Source organism: Thunnus thynnus, chromosome 8, assembly GCF_963924715.1.
Source record: "Thunnus thynnus chromosome 8, fThuThy2.1, whole genome shotgun sequence".
NCBI lineage: Eukaryota > Metazoa > Chordata > Actinopteri > Scombriformes > Scombridae > Thunnus > Thunnus thynnus.
In genome coordinates, this window is record NC_089524.1 from 16,803,978 (window position 1) to 16,821,050 (window position 17,073).

The window sequence follows — 17,073 nt, forward strand, 5'->3', positions numbered from 1 at the left end:
CTTTGCACTAGCAGCAGTCCGGATGGAGGAGCTGCTAACCAGCCTGAGAAAACTACATTGATGGTCCCAAAAAGAAGTAAAACTACAACTGTGGGTCCTTGTAATGCTTATCACTTCAATTTTTCATATAAAAAATGAAGTTCAAGCGACCATTTTGCCTTCTCGCACGGGCGTAACCATAGAAACGTTTATGATGAAGGTGACATTGTTTTCTCCTCCAGCACACCAACAGGCGGGCACTGTGCCATGTGGCTACTATAATACTGTATGCAGCTACTATAGTAAAAATCACGGGTGCTGGTGTATAAATGAATCATCCTTTTATTCCAAAAGTCATAAATAAAGCAAGGGAAGTACATTTTATAAAGCCCTGGAGGGCGGGAGTGGATGAACCCAGTTAAAGAGTACCCGCCCGTACGGGACGCTCTAAGAAGTAAAGCTCACAAGCTCACAAGGAGGCAGGGATCATTTCATTGGTCAACACTAAACCTGGTCTTCTATTGGTTGGGGGATTTTGACAGGGTTGTTGCATTATATTTGAGTGCAAGCACACAATTTGAGCAGAAACAGAGCAAATCTAAGTGCAAGCAGAGGCTATTTGAGTGTGAGGGCAGGGTTTTGAGGGACAAATTACAAAATTTGAACATGAAATCAATAAATTATGCTCTCAAACTGATATACCATGCTCTTGAATAAAGATAGGGAAATAGCTCCATAAGCCTGAACATGTACAGATGTATAAAGGTTGACATTTCGAGTAAAGAATAGGAAAAAGTAGTGAAATCCTAATACTAAAGTACCAGAAGTCATCTGAAATGCAGCTTCCGGAAACTCACCAATCAGGACAGAGTAAGTTCATCAGGAGGGGAGCCTTAAAGAGACAGGAGCTAAAACGGCCTGTTTCAGACAGAGGGTGAACTCATGGGTTGCATAACAAGCCAGTATAAGATAAATAAGAGTTTTTTCAACTGAGAATCATGCAAAAATATTGCAGCAGAGCCCCAGATTAAAAATATAGAAATATAGAAATGTGCATGATATGTCCCCTTTAAGTAAGATAGAATATATAGCATCAAGTAAATGGTAAATGGATAGCATTTATATAGCGCCTGTCTAGTCTTCCGACCACTCAAAGCACTTTACTCTACATGTCACATTCACCCATTCACACGCTGATGGCAGAGGCTGCCATGTAATGTGCCTGCTCATCAGGAGTTATTTCTAATCATTCACACACACACACACACACTTACACACCAATGGCACAGCCTCCAGGAGCAATTTGGGGTTCAATATCTTGCCCAAGGCTTGAACCACCAATCCCCTGATTAGTGGACAACCCGCTCCACCTCCTGAGCCACAGCTGCCCTCATCTTACATGAAGAAAGTCAGATATTTTAAAAAATTGGCTTCTCAGGCACATTCAAGACTATGCAAGCACTCAGCTTAATATTGATTCTTTTACAAACACTAATATCTTGAAAGTGAGTGTTCAGAGCGCCATTATATACTGCACTTCACCAGTGCACTATACCTTTACCACTTTGCATTAGCTTCATATTGACTACTACTGAATGTCTTACAATCTAGAAGAAGAGACTTTGAGCTCACAGCGTGTGTCAAAACAATTTCCATTACTGTTGATTGTCGACACATGAGCAGCCCACAAGGCAAGAGACTTGAGTGGGTTTCCCGCTCAAGGTAAGTAATTATTGCCTGTATGGAGAGCTAAAGGTAGAGTTATTGAGAAAGTCCTCATTCTAATGTCACTGAGTGCTGTTGCTCCCTTCTGTGGATGACTGAAAGTGGTTCATGAATGTGAATTTGGAGGTCGTGGATACAGAATAAAGGCTTTCCTTGTACATAAAAGGCTATAACATTCTCTCATTCAGCAGCCAATATGTCCATCAACATTCATATGGATGTTTCCTTGACTTGGCCATGAAAACACCACACTGCCTTGATACTTACTGTGAACCATCATGGGGCATATATATATATATAGATAGATAGATATGTTGTACCACATACATGCATTTACAATTTATATAATTGAAGCAGAAATTTGTTATTTATGCATAACATAGCATACTGTATAATTTCTGCCATTTGTAAAATGCTTGTAAATTGTACAGTAGCTTTACCAAAACAAGTAATGACTTTAACAACTGTTGTCATCACGTTTAGTCTTCAGGTTTAAGTACAGAGTTCATCAGGATCATCACGTCCCCTCCTGTCAATCCATCGCTAACACTGTCATGCTTTCCATGTTGACGTCCAGTATGTATAAGCAACTTGTGATTAAAATGCCTCGCTGTCAGAGATATCAGTTTTAGAACAGCTTGTGCATCAACTAAGGAGGCTTTGACTTCTCTCATAAATGCCAGTGAGTCACCACCACTGCTTTGACGGAGACACAGGGTGTGGACATTGGCCATCTGGGCCAAGGAATGAGGACAGAGCCATGGACACGCAGACTGCCTGCAGGGCATGTAGTCATTTGGTGGTGGCGTATAATGATGTTGCCAATAGATAGAGAGGAGTTTTTTGTTGAGAAGTTACAGTGTGCTCGTTGCCATGGCGATGCTGTGTGTTTTGCACTCAGGTTCTTGTCCAGGAATTGATAATTGATTTGTGGATTGATTGATATTCACTCAGTGTGCCTGATTCAACAGCTAAAAGATAATAAGTTCTTTATAGTCATGCTAGGTGCCCCGTGAGGCTTTAATGCTCAATATTTAACAGGAAAAAAGTTGTAAAGGAAAAAGAGTATTACAGAGTCATCCAAATAAAAGAGAATTATGAAGTGTAGAGTGGCCATCTGAGGACATGTCAGACTCACTAACGTCAGTCTAAACTGTCCGCCTCAGATGTATGTAGCTCAGCTGTGCCTGGAACTGAAATGTTACATTAGCATGCCAACAATAGCAGTTAGAATAACATACAAGGATTAGCATGTTAACATGCATATTTAAGATGTTAACATTTAGGAAGTAATGGTAATATGCTAATATGTAGCATGTTTACATCATAGTTTCAATGCTGGAATGCTAATGGTAGCATATTAGCATGTTATTTTAGCATTAATTTCAAAGTGCAGCTGAGGCTTGTCACAGTCTGGCTCCATGTCCCTGGCTGCCATTCTCCACCAGTCCTCCAGAGGCCCTCAGACTTTTCTCCTTGTTTGTTTAGACTGGACTGTGTGGGAGAAGGTTTATTTGAGTTGGACCTTTTAAAAAGAGACTATCTGGTATGATAATTATTTAAGTTGCCTATTAGTTAGTCTGTCTTTGTTTTCATTCCAGTCTGTACTCATACATCTTATACTCGGTCTCAAATATTAAAAGGGTTTTTGGTTTTCTGTTTATTACAGATAAGAGAGGTTGTAGTGTTGCTTGTGTATTTGAATTGTATTCATGTGTATTCTATGGTTGTTTTATGTGTGTCAGATTGTGTTTCTGGGCTTTTGGTTTTCTGTTGCTCTGTGTTTTTCCTCCTGTGTTCCTCCCTAGCCTGCTTTTCCCTCTGCCCTTCTACACACCTGTCCTGCATCTGTCTCATCAGCCCTGCTCCCTGTGTTTCCTTCAGCCTGTCGGCTCCCTGTCTGTTCTCTTGTTTCATCACCTCACTTCACTCACTTGAGCTTCTAAGCCCATCTCCCCACCTGCACCTCATCTCCTCGTTAGTTCAGTTAGTATTTTATCAGTCTTGTGTTTCAGTTCAGTCATGTTGGATCCTTTGTTCTGTTCTGTTCTGTTTTGCCTGCCTGCACTTCTGTATCCTGTTCCTGAGCCTTGAATAAAGATTTATTCCTCATGTTCCTGTTGCCTGCGTTCTCCTGTTTTTGGGTCCACCTGCTCTGCTCTTCACAACAAGGCTTGTGGGAATTTTAGACGTTAGTTTTAGAGGATATCCTGTTAAGAGTTGGAGATTTTGACTTGGTGTCACCAAACACATTAATTTTCATCCTCTGGGGACCATGACTTTAAATTGTATGACTGACTAATAGGTTAGATATTTCACTCTGGACTGAAATGTTGGACCGACACACCAAGTTTATTTCATTGGTTTGTTGATAATATGACTCACACATCTTTTACTCTACGTAACATTTGTAGATGTGTGTGATTTAATGTGTCCCTTCTTTTATCAAATATAACTGCCAGTGACATTCTTGTATTACGTTTACTAGAAACCAACAAGGCTCTTACATCTATTTTATTGATTTGTGATGGTCTAATAGCCTTTGTGCTGGGAGTCAGAGGTAAAGGGTCAACAGCAGAACAGCACTGCTGGAACTGGTGGGAGTTCAGTGCCTTCAGCACGGCAGCTGCTCGCCGTCATGACGCTTGAAGGTTTCTAGCTGACAGGCTCCACCTCCACCATGCTGCAGCTCAGGGTGAAACATTTCTAATTTTAAATTGCGGGGAAAAAAATTTAATTCCTGAATTGATTGAACAGTGAATCGATGATCACAGATGAATCTTCCACAGAAGGTCTCCTACATGTGACCTCAGAACTTACATCTTATTATAAAGTATGTCACCATCCCTTGTAATGTATGCAGTGACATGGTCCGAGTGGCTGTTAATCACCACTGGAGCTTCTCCACTGCTAGCCTGTTGCATGTACTGTAGCACACTGACCTACTTATGTGGTCTGCTGTCTGTCTTGTGGCCTGACACAACGGCAACAGAATGGAGGGATATAACGAGGCTTCATTATCGCAGCCTTTCCCTCTGGTTTTCCTCTCAGTCTCTGGGGTATTTCCATCAATCGGCTTATGTAAGGTAAAAGCTATGTGGGTATATGTATGTGTATGCCTGTGTTTGTGTGTTTGTGTGTGTGTGTGTGTGTGTGCGCGTGTATGGATTGTTTATACCAGAGTGTGTATGCATGTATGTGATAGCTCCATTGTATATTGGAACAAGACTTATGGGTTGTCACTGTATTATTAAATCAGCACAGGCACAGGGAAGTGGTTTTGTAAGCTCCATCATCCTTTAGCACACACACCTGCTGGTCAGCTCTTCCTATGAACTCCAATAAATGCCATCTTATGATCCAGCCAGGAGCTATCTGTGTGACCTCAATAAGAATCCAACGTCATATCACCAACAAATACCACAAAAAGGGGTCACCATTAATGTCTCGTCAGGTAACTGGCACATAAAACACTGAAAACGCAGGGGACTGCAACCATTATGGAACAAAATCTCTGGACATAGATGTCATTTTCACAGCACATACACACACCTTGGATTAATTCGATATACAACCATAAAAAAATGAGAGGTCTCACTCTTTCAAAGGAAACTGGACATGCTGTTTGGTCTCGAAGATGTTTCATCACTCATCTGAGACTTCATTTGTTTACACCTTGATGTCACATTAAAGTTGTGTAAGTCAAGATTATTCAAGACCAAACAAGATCACTTGACTCCTGCTTTTAGCTATAAAATACTTACTTTTGCCATTTTCCAGCTGAGCTACATCTCTCTCAGCCACTACAAAGTCTCTGTAGTGTCTAATAATCAAAGATATTGACTTAACAGAAGAGAAGATGGCCCACTTTGACTGCTGCAATCTAATTTGGTTCTTTGATGATTGATTTTTTTTACTTGAATTTTCTGCTCAGTCACTACTTGAGAATACAGACAAACCAAAGGTGGAAGAAGTAGATTAACTAATCAATTATCATCAGTGGCATGTGTGAAAGCTGCAAATATATTTTATTTCTTATTTTAATGATCACAAATCACATATTTGTGCAGATAGATGCAATTATTTCATCTAAGCACAGTGAGAAGATATGTTTCATCTGGTGCGCTCTGACGCACAACGGCTTATTAATCACTGCAAAACCTCAGTGGGACACTTTGTTTACTTTTGAGCCGAACGTTTTACTCTCCAAGAGAATTGCGTTTACTTCAAATGAAAAGATCTATCATCCCAGAAATTATGTGTAAGGGATGTGAAAGATTCCACAATGTTGTGTTTGAATGCTAAATCTCAAAGTACATCCACAGATTTCAGTCCAAAATCAAAATACAACTGTAGTGAGCAGCATCCAAGCAGCCCATTGAGGTGTATTTTGCAGGACATTGCCGTTACACAGCAGCATGTGTTGGACTGGCAGCTGATTGAACTGGACATTCAATCAGAGACACTTGCTTCAAGGAACTGACCATGTTTACTGTAACAAATACAGTTAGACTTGGTGGGGAAGAGGGAGGGAGCTCTCAAAGAAGCCAAGCAGCAATGAGGATTCTGCTTGAAGAGCCAATCCCACACTTAAAAATACATATATAAACATTAAATCTTAGTAAAATAAAGAGATATTATGAGTGTATCAGCAGAGTAGTAGTGAGAAGTTTCAGGGTTAAGGTTAGGGTTAGGGTTAGTAATGGTTCATAATGGTCATACTGTATACCTGCATTACTATGATTTGATGTAACTTGTCAGCTGGTAGCCAAGCAGCTGATTAATGAGCAATTGATGGAGGAAAATGAATAAAGTAGCTAATGAAATATTGTCTAATTAAGTATAATTAACTATATGAGAAAGGGTTTGTACAAATGAGGGTGATAATATTAATTTTATGGTAATAATTCAGTATGAGGGCACCTTCATACTAAATATACCAACTAGCCTGTTGCTAACTCTCCTCCCTGACTGTCTGGAGTAGCCACGGCAACCGGTAACTTCATTACCCACTGCCACAACAGCTTAGTAACTTAATTTGAGGGACAGAATAATTAATTAAAGGGAACCTATTAATTTAGGAATTCAAATTAATATTGAAATTTGAATAATTGCTGGTACAGGTGTCATGACACAAGTTTTAAAAGCTTGAGTTGACACAAAAAGTGTACATTTTTATCAGTCATTTACTCATTATCAATCTAAAAATGTTAAAAAAAAAACAAATTCTGTCAATGAGAGTTATGACGAGTTGACTGACTGAAGACATTACAAATTACTGCAACAAGTTAATGTCTCTTGACTCATTCTAAATAACTTTTTTTATGCGGCGGATAAAGTGAGTGAACTGCACTAAACTGGAGACAAGTTCAATCAAACACATCCCATCTTAAGAATAGCTCACCACCTCAGACTTTATATCAGATTCTGGAGCTGAATACAAGATTAGACGTTAGCGTGGACATTTCTCCCCATGGACTTTGAAGTAGGGCGACACAGAGACCTAATTTCTGATAGAAAGAGCCATATATTATATGGGTCAGCCTCCCGGCCAGTGTTCACAGTTTGCATCCTCCTGGAAGGCATTGTGATTCCGTATCTTGTAAATAAACTGCTGTAATATGTCTGGGTGTAGCTCTTGAGACAGTCTGTTCGTATATCCTACCATCTGTTCATTGTTAAACAGCACGTACCCTGTGGTTTGTGACGCACCTCCCAAATCCATGTTCCGTACCCACCTGATCTCACATAGTTTATCTTAAAACCTGAACATACAAAAACAGGCTTACATGTCTCAATAGTTGTCGTACTTCCTGTTCCTGTACTTAAATTGCACCATACGTACATAATCCCTTTGAGGGCATTGGTAACGCATTGTTTTAAAGTGGCTTTATTCCACACTGTGTTCAATCTATGGAAATCTCATTTACACTTTCAACTATAGTCTGTGAAAATCTCCATGTTACATAATGTACTTACACTGAATCCACAGTGCAGGTTGATACTTTACTTGTATACACTGTGTATTTACAACATGCTGTTGCTTTACACATAAGAGAGAGATTATCATTAAGCACTAAAAGAGTTGACAACCAACCAAGACTTAGAAACAGTAAAAATTATGAGAAAGAATAATGCACACCGAAGTGGAAATATCCAGAAATATGAGATTAGAATTCAATAAAACAAGTATATCAGTCAGATAAAATGGATACAATTAGCTTCATATTAGCTGCATCTGTCTGCTTACACCTACAAATCATTTGGGGGTCACTTCCTGTTGATTTGATTGGCTTACCCTTATATTCTTACCTTAACCCTTATCAATCTCCCTCCTCATGCCAAAACCTAATCAACCCAACCAATGAGGGCAACAAGTACTAGCCAATCAGAGGCAGAGTAGCGTGGGTCATGACTTCACCATCCTAGGAAAAAGAATTTGGCTTACTGGTGTGGTATCACACTTCTCATCTATCTCCTGGCAAGAAGAAGAAGAAGCGTATTTTTAAATTGTCAAACTATATTTTTGAAGTAATATCTTAAGCAGTACCTTAAATATAAAACGCTCTACTGAACTTCCAAACCTACACTGAAAAAATTATGCCAGGGCTAGTGTAAACAGGTCATGTGATTTTATTTATTTATTTATTTATTTTTGAATGGATTATGGACTGAAAATTTGTTCTGTTGTGAAAAAACCTTAAATCCAGAGTCAGATGTCAGGATGTGTTTAACCTAGCGCAGCATAAATTTAGAGTAAACCAGTTCATATTTCGTGTTGGTAAAAGTATTTTGTTTAATGTCTTGCCAGGGCTTGCACCATTTATTCTTCATTGTTAGTATTGTTCATCTACAGATTTCAGGTTAATATTCTATTGTTGCAATTGAATAATGAATAAGAGCATCTATTCATAAGCTAAATTTCAAAACCACACATGATTCAAGCATATTGTTTATGCTGGAGTTTTTGTTGGTCCAAAAACTCCAGAGCAGCACATACAAGCATTTTTTAATCTGACGCCCTTATCAGCAGGAATTGGCAGGACGACATCACTTCTCTGTGCCTTACAAAACTGTTATAAATCACAGTTAAAAAATAAATACGTTTTACGCTGTGATGACATTAAAGTCTGGGTAGGTTTAGGCACAAAAACCACTTGGTTAGGTTTAGGTAAACTACTTCTTCAAGGTTACCAGACCTTTGTAATCATAGTCACAATACTAACAGTGTGGCTAGGTGAGGTGACGATCAAGGTCATGGTTTTTAAAAAATGTAAATATACGTTGTTTTGGGGCACTTGCATAAAGGGCTGATCCTGCTGTTTTTCTTGGGAGGACAGTCTCTGCAGATACGACGCTGACAGCCAGTGGCCCAGTTTCGAGCGGTGCCATTTTAGCTTATGTTTCACCCACTGATGATTCACAAAATGACCCTCTGCTGTCATCATAATCTTCCCTCTTGTTTATAAGTTACAGCTGTTCTGACACTGAGAGGTGGAAAACAGCAATCTCTGAAGAGCACAGATGGCGGTGGTGTGTGTGAGTGCATTTTAATTTGTGTCCCTTTATGCATATGCAAACGCTTGGATTTGAGGACAGGAACAAATGAAAAACAGAAACAGAGACATTCCATTTGCATACAGTATGTTGCCCTTTTTGTGCTGTTCTCGTGTGAAGGTTTTATTCTGTTTAACGTGATACTGCACCAAAAATCTACCTTTTGAGAATCAGATAGCTTTTAATGTGTGAGCAGCAGCATTCATTGTTTCTTCATGCTGATGCTCACCTTGAGGTCGGCCGTTGTTGGCAGACTATTGAGTTGTCGGTAAAATGATAAGAGTTGAGCAGCTTTTGTGGTCGTCCCCTGAGTGAAACATTTTCATGCATACTAACTATGTAAAGGTGAGTCAGAGGCATCGGTACAGGACACACAGCACCAGGGGGATCAGACCACAGCTGAATACAGCGCATAATATTAACAGAAAATATCACAGTGGCTGTATAAACTTTCATAAGTTTGCTATTAACAATAAGAACAAAGAGCCCAGATGGGCTAGAGTTAGAAATTATTAAAATGTTTACCTCAGCATATGAATCAGATTCAGGTAGGAAATGAGGGAGTGGAAAACTTTAAAGGAAATGATACATACAAAAGAAAAGTGTGAGAAAGAGGAAAATATTGTGTTATCGGTGGATGAACAGGAAGAGATTAATGAGCAACAGTGGAAAACAACTTGATCTTTATCTTGGAGAGAATACGGATGGAAAAATATTACAAGATAACACCGGCAAAGAAAAAATATCAAGGTACAAGATGTTGGAGATTATGTGGAGCAAATAAAGCCAATCACTTCCGTGTCTTTTGGGATTGTCTCTCTATTAGCCTTTACTGGCCAAAATGTGTGGAGAAAACACTGAGGGTAGAATATCCACTTACATTTGAGGTATTACACTTGGGGAAAATGAACACAGCACAAGAGGAAGTATGTTTCAGGTTCCACTTTGTTCTCATTTTTCTCTTTTAAATCTTCACTAATAAATTACAACAGACTAAAGGCCCATTTAAATTATAGGTGGGGTATAAAATATTCACTGTGTTCCTTGGTAATTAAACTAATCTTGTTAAATAAACTTTTTCTAACTGCTTTAACGATTGCTAAATTACAGAATGTGGTGTGTATTAGATATGGACATTGAGCAGGACTAGTCAAGAGAATACCAGTACCTACATGCCTGAAGTTAACATGATCTTACAGGGTCTTGCTCTCCTGATGGCTTTCATTTTTTCCATTGTTGTATTGGTTCCCAAATGGGCCAATACTGTATGTTGGCATTAACATGTTTCTGTCTATCAGATTAGCAAAAACATTTTCAACTTCCTTTATTTTCACACAAAAGTCAAATTTCATACTGAGCAGATAAAATACAGTAGGGGAGAATGGGGTAACATGAGCCACTTTTTACATATGATAATTTTACTGCAAAATGAAAGTGTATTTGTTTCAAATAATAGTTACTATATATACCTCAGGTTGTTGTGTACCCATGGAAATTAAAATAAGTTATCTAATTATTATGGTTTAAGAACAATGAGCCATCAAAAAAAGTTAGTCCAATGGCACAACTTACCCCAAGGTAGGGGTAAAATGAGCATGGGGATGGGGTAAATAGTGCTACCATTATATACTGATGTAAAAATTACACAAAATCAAACAAATTAATCATAAAATTAAAAATAATTTTGAACTTTATTAATGCCATCAATTTAACAAAGGCAAAAACTTGTACTTTTAAGTAAAAACATATGTTTGTGTCTTGTTGTTCAACATGTTACCTAAACATTTTCAGTAAAGATTAAACTGATCTTTGTGTGTTAGTTGCAGAAAGAATGTGTATGTAAATGTGCTTTTGTGTATACAGACGGTGACAAATTAAAGAAAAAACCGGTACAGGTCTGAATACTTGACCCCTACAGTGAGGGGATCCGGTGGCTCTGTTATGCTGTGGGGGGCATTTTGCCGGCATGGTTTGGGTCCACTTGTCCCCTTAGAGGGAAGGGTCACTGCTAATCAATGCAAAGTTGTTGTGAATGATGACCTTTATTCTATGATGAAACATTTCTATCCTGATGGGAGTGGTCTCTTCCAGGATAACAATGCCCCCATTCATAGGGCACGAGGGGTCACTGAATGGTTTGATGAGCATGAAAATGATGTGAATCCTTTGCTATGACCTTCACAGTCACCAGATCTCATCCCAATTGAACACCTATGGGAGATTTTGGACTGAGGTGTTAGACAGCGCTCTCCACCACCATCATCAAAACACCAAATGAGGAAATATCTTTTTGAAGAATGGTGTTCATCCCTCCAGAAGAGTTCAGAGACTTTTAGATTCAATGACAAAGTGTATTGAAGCTGTTCGGGCAACATTTGGTGGCCCAACACCTTACTAAGACACTTTATGGCAGCTTTTCCTTTAATTTGTCACCTGTCTGTATGTACTGCATGTTTGTTTGTGGCTTAAATTTAACATTAGTCAACAATTAGGTATTTATTCATCAACATTGTAGCACTTGTAACATGGATCAAACATGAACAGTGTCTCTAGAATATCAGGAAATAATTATGGGGGTAAATTGATCCATCGACTCAACTTGCCCCAACATCACTGGCACGTTTTACCCCACAACCTCCATTTTGACAAAACTGTTTCACACAGTGGCTCAGATCCACAATTATGCTAAGTTTATGACCTTGTTTTGTAGCGTACACTGACTTAAATTAACATGTAATAATGTCCAAAACTTATCTTTTTTAATTAAGATACATGACTGATAACTTTAGTAACATGATGAATTCACTTGGCATGACAAAAATCTTTTTTTTGCTCTGTTTTGCTTACCACTCTCTCCATGTGCTTGAGTCCATGATGGACTGAGTAATGTGAACTATTCTTTCTTAATTAGTGGTCACATGATTACTTTTGCTTATGGTTATCTAGATAAAGGGGGTGACTCATTTTACCCACTGGCTCTATTTACCCCGTTCTCCACTACTGTAGAATGAAAAGCAGCTCTTCCTGTGGAAAAAAACTCAGAGATACACTTTGTTTGGAACAAGGACCTTATTCCAAACAGGATGTAGTTTATTTATTTGCACAAATAACATGACACAAAAAAACCCCTAATGCATTAAAGGAGTAAAATAGGATTGTGCTGAAAAACCCAAAAATGACATATAAAGACATCTCACCAAACGAGAGAAAAAAACAGTGACATCTCAAATTAAAGTTAGCTAAAAGCAGAAGGTAATTTGTGGCTGTAGATGCTACAGGAGAGGAGGTGAAATATGACCCACATAAAAAATCACTGACCAGCGCAGCTAATGTTAAATCATCCCACCTCCCCTGCACAAATAAATCCAGTCCAAATGGGGCTTTAGTGTGAAAAAAAATCCATGTGCTTAAAATCTTGTTTTTTGTTGTTGTTTGTTTATTTATAAGAGATTATGATCTATAAATGTATGTAAATACCCTTAAACCCAGTGTGAGCTGAAAAGATCAACTTTGTCTTTGTCCATCCACTACAGAGACAGATCTGGAAAAGGTGTGCTTAGCCTAGCTTAGCACAAGACTGGAAGCAGAGGGAAACAGCTAGCCTCCATTACAAAGTTAAAAAAAAAAAAAAAACAGCTTTCAACAACTTCTAAATGGTCTTGTGAGCTAGCTTTTTGTTCAGTGTTATGAAAGTGACTTCTCAACTGTTACATATATAACTGCTATCCAAATACTGTAAACAAGATGTACAGAGGACTATACTGAAGGCAGCTTTCAGCAAGTGTAGCTGTTTCCAGTCTTTGAGCTAAACTAGCCTAAACGTGTCAAAGACCTGTAACTGCACTGAACACACAAACATTATAATCTCTTAATATAATTCCGAGCGAAGCAACAAGCAAGAATATTTATATTTATTTTCTGTTCCAAAAATGATCCTGAGGATGCAACAGAGGCGAGGATTGTAGAGCACTAACACAAACTCAAACAGAGATGTGAGCAATGTGTAAAGATGGATGAAGGCCTCTCATTGTTCAGTCTCCTAGTGGGCAGACTGCCCAGTATCTGTACGAGAGGATGGTGGGGGAGAGACGCAGAGAAAGTAAGAGAGAGAGAGGGAGAGATATACTGGCCTACATTTTGTCCAGTGAAGCACTGTGCCAGTTACACACACATAAAGGTACAAATACACATGCAAACCACATATTTACTGTATGTATAGTACATGTACTGCCAAATTAATTTACTTACACTTTGTCACACAGATCATGAAAAGCCCCTGCCAGAAAAATGTGTCTAAGAACCAGAGAAGGCAATATATTTCTGATTTGACATGGTCTGAATGTCCAAATTGGACCGACTGTCAGCCGAGTCTGTGGAATTTCAATTAGTTTACACTTTCTGCCAAAGCAGCTCTCAACACGAGCTAGCAGTTTGAACTATTTAATGTTTGTTTCCTTGTATGTTATCGTAATATCATGTTTATACTGAACGTTCTGTGTGCTCACATTTTTTTTTATCAGACTGTCAGTTTGAACGCTGAGTGAGGGAGGGAATGAAATAAGCTGTCATGGCTTCGACATACTGATGTAAACATGTCAGGTGCAGGATCGCTTTGCTTCTCAAATGCATTAGTCTGTTACTCGTGTCTGATGGTATAAAAAGAAAAAAACAAAATGTCCTGTGCTAATAAAAGTGGTTTGATATACTTGTTGAATCTGTGGGTGTCAGCAGAAGTATCTCCAGAATAGATTAGAAGAGACTTGAGTAATTCAAACCAGCCTCAAGAATGCGTATGATACGGCCATTTTTCTATTTAAAGCTTTCATTGTAGACTCTTTCTTGCGTTTCAAGATGAGATTACTGTAGAGTTGTTGCTGTCTGCCAGCAGTGCCAAAGGATGGTAGTAGAGAGTTTCTGTATGTCAAAAGCAAGACATTTTAGTATGCAACTCCAAGTAATTCACAGAAAATAGGTCAATAGGTCACTTTGTGCCACACAAGTGTCGACTCCTCAACGTACTGTATCCATGTGCTGCTCACTTTGATTGCATCTCTGTAGGGGCATCATCATGTGATGTTTCTGCTGGCATTGAATGCAGAGCTGATTTAATGAGTCATCTCTGATTAGCAGCTACAACATAATCTGTAATGTTTTGTCTCCGCTGTAAGTCTGCAGGAAACAAGGATGCAGAGAAGCACTCAGAGTCTCACTAATTGAGCTGTTTGTGTTTCTTGGATGAGGCATCAGCACTGCTGCTGTTATCAAATCTATACCAGCCTGCTGTTTCTGCTGCTCGCCCTGAAGGTAAATGTGCTCAAAGTGTTTGAATCCAGGCTGAAGGATTTTAGAAATCACAGCACACTAATAGGCTAATAAGCCCAGGGTTATTATGCACATCCAATATAATTTTCTTCTTGTATATCAGAACTTTTACCAGACTTGGAAAAGCTGCTGTTAAAGGTGCAGTCTGTTTTTGTAATATGGGATGAACGCTTGAAATTCTGTTGCTCTGAGAAGGAAAAAAAGTCTGAACAGTGTCCAGCAACACTTGTGTTATAAGGTAAACTTCATTATAAGAAGGGCTGCAACTTTTTAAAATTTTATTTGTATTATTGATTCATCTGCTGATTATTTTCTCGAAAAAATAAATCATTCTATCAATAAAATGTCAGAAAATAGCGAAAATTTCTTAGAGCTTGTGGTGGTATCTTCAAATGTCTTGTTTTCTCCAACCAACAGTCCAAAATCCAAAGATATTCAGTTTAAAATCATGTATGACACAGAAAAGCCTCATATCCTCACATTTGAGAAGCTGCAACCATCATTTTTGCCTATAAAAAGATTAAAAAGATTACTTAATCATCAAAATAATTAATTAATTTTCTGTCTACCAACTAATCGATTAATCATTTAATTGTTCATTAATTGTTGCAGCTCTAAGTGTGAGACTTTGTTTACCTGTGCTAAAATGCCTAAATATCCTGGCTAATTATGAGAGTGGCCATTAGGGTTTATTTGTGCAGACTTTCATGATGACTGATATATATATGAGCATCATGGTTGACAAAAAGACTGTACAAATTTGCACGTTTTAGGTGCCTCTTTATTCACTCGGTCCGGGAAACTATTTGCTGTTAGATGAAACTGGTAATAAAAAAAAACATCTAAAATGCATCTACCTGCCTCATCTGTTGTACCAGAAAATACCAATCAAACAAAAGAATGAATGTTACAAGGACATAAAACAAGAATATAGGACTTATTTGTTTCAATAGAAAAATCTGATTTCATTGTGGAAACAAAACATCATCTTCCGGCATATCTTGATATAAGACACATTTTAGTTTCAGACAAAATGGTTATCTTAATGTCAGCACATTCAGGGGTCATGGCTGATTGATGTCTTTTTCTGGAGCGTTAGCTTGCAGTGTTGGTACATTTGAGTGACAGAAATAGGTCATGTTGAGCATGTAACAGACAAGAACACAGACACGTGTTATGAGAAATGTGGGGGCGCCCCATTAATATACATCGATTTTTCCCACCTCATTGAAACACTTAAATGACTAAAAACTATTAAACTGTTTAATTTGTGCATTCATGTTTTACATAAAACGGTATCACCAATGGTAAAGTATCATATAATTTATTTCGCAAAACTGAAAATACAAAGGAAACAAAATTTCAAAATAGAGACAAACATCTGAGCAAAGTGGTTTACTGTATTTGTGTCACAGGAAGCTCATTTATGAGAGGTCATTCAGTTTAAACATTCAAAAAAGCATTTTTAAAAAAATCATTTCCTTCATGTGAGACTGCTTTATGTCAATGAGACACATGTCACCTTGAGTCCTCAACACTGAACACAGCAGCTTTCTGTCCAGTTGTTGAGGGATTTTTAATTTGCGAGATGGATCATTTTCATTTCACATTTTCACATTCATTAGCCCTTTAAACATATCGCTCCAATATTCAACGTATTGATACAGAACAGTCACACAACACATCAAAGCAACAACCTGGAAAAGTGTGTTTGCTGCTGGTGTGAAGGGATGAACGTGGGTTACTATGGTAACTATAGGGTTACTGTCTTTACAACATCAATCAAGATACATAAGATCATTCACATTGTCCACCATCATATATCTCCATTAGGGCTGCAACTATTGATTATTTTCATTATCAATTAAACTGCAGATTATTTTCACATTTAATTAATCATTTTGTCAATAAAATGTCAGAAAATAGTGAAAATGCTTGTTATAATTTCTCCTTGTCAACGTTTATGTCAAACTTTTTGGGCCTATTTGCTTAAAAAAATGTCTAAAACAATTATTGGATTACCAAAATAGCATATTAATTTTCTGTCAATCGACTAATGAATTAATCGACTAATCGTTGCAGCTCTAATCTCCACTTATATTTATTAACCCATGTCATACACAGGTATGTGTTTAAAAGGGATGAGAGTAACACACAATACTTGTAATGGATGCATATGGTGCACATGGAAAAGCAGCTGACAAAACACAAAAAAAAGACAATTAAAGGATGATACCAATGATTTTACATTTTTAGCCCATTAGCTACAAGTTTCTAATATTTTACATGACTTCTAACCACAGCAATAGTTTTTAGATTGGTTTCCTATCTTCCACACAGCCACTGGTTTCAGTTCTTTTAACTCCACAATGAAAGTTAACTAGCATAAACTTAAATGTACTTAAGATCAGTAACCCATCACTTTGAACAGTTTATTGCATTTAATTTGTTTTGCATTTGTAAAAGTGGTAAAGCAGTTATGAGCAGAGA

General features: G+C 38.0%; 1 protein-coding gene across 1 annotated transcript in view; it reads right to left on the minus strand.

Annotated features, from left to right (window-relative positions):
* Positions 1-1,959: 1,959 nt before the first annotated feature.
* The window catches only part of ptger3 (prostaglandin E receptor 3 (subtype EP3)), a 166,778-nt gene continuing 151,664 nt past the window's right edge, over positions 1,960-17,073 (minus strand). The window contains exon 3 of the transcript XR_010929256.1: positions 1,960-1,970. The gene's annotated coding sequence lies outside the window, so the exon portion shown is untranslated. The remainder of the gene's footprint in view (positions 1,971-17,073) is intronic.